This window comes from Etheostoma spectabile, unplaced genomic scaffold (assembly GCF_008692095.1).
Source record: "Etheostoma spectabile isolate EspeVRDwgs_2016 unplaced genomic scaffold, UIUC_Espe_1.0 scaffold314, whole genome shotgun sequence".
In the NCBI taxonomy this organism is placed as follows: Eukaryota; Metazoa; Chordata; class Actinopteri; order Perciformes; family Percidae; genus Etheostoma; species Etheostoma spectabile.
In genome coordinates, this window is record NW_022605583.1 from 155,981 (window position 1) to 156,252 (window position 272).

General features: G+C 44.1%; 1 protein-coding gene across 1 annotated transcript in view; it reads left to right on the forward strand.

The window, feature by feature from the left end:
- si:ch211-168d23.3 (BRD4-interacting chromatin-remodeling complex-associated protein) overlaps positions 1-272 on the forward strand; it is a 62,152-nt gene that overhangs the window by 54,663 nt on the left and 7,217 nt on the right. The window lies entirely within an intron of this gene.

Here is a 272-nt window from a genome sequence, read left to right on the forward strand (position 1 = left end):
CAGATACGACAACGTACACTGTAGTTACAGCCACTCTCTCCTTCATCGCTAAACACTCGAGCCAATCGGACAATGTACACTCAAGTTACACCCACTTCCTGTTTTGATGGCGAAACACACAAAATGGCGCCACGGCCACGCCCTATGATGAAAGGTTTTTCTTTTAATAACTTTTCATTGTTAACATGTTGAGATGACACACACCAAGTTTGAAGTGGATCGGACGAAAGCTCTAGGAGGAGTTCGTTAAAGTACGACATGTGGAAATGGTC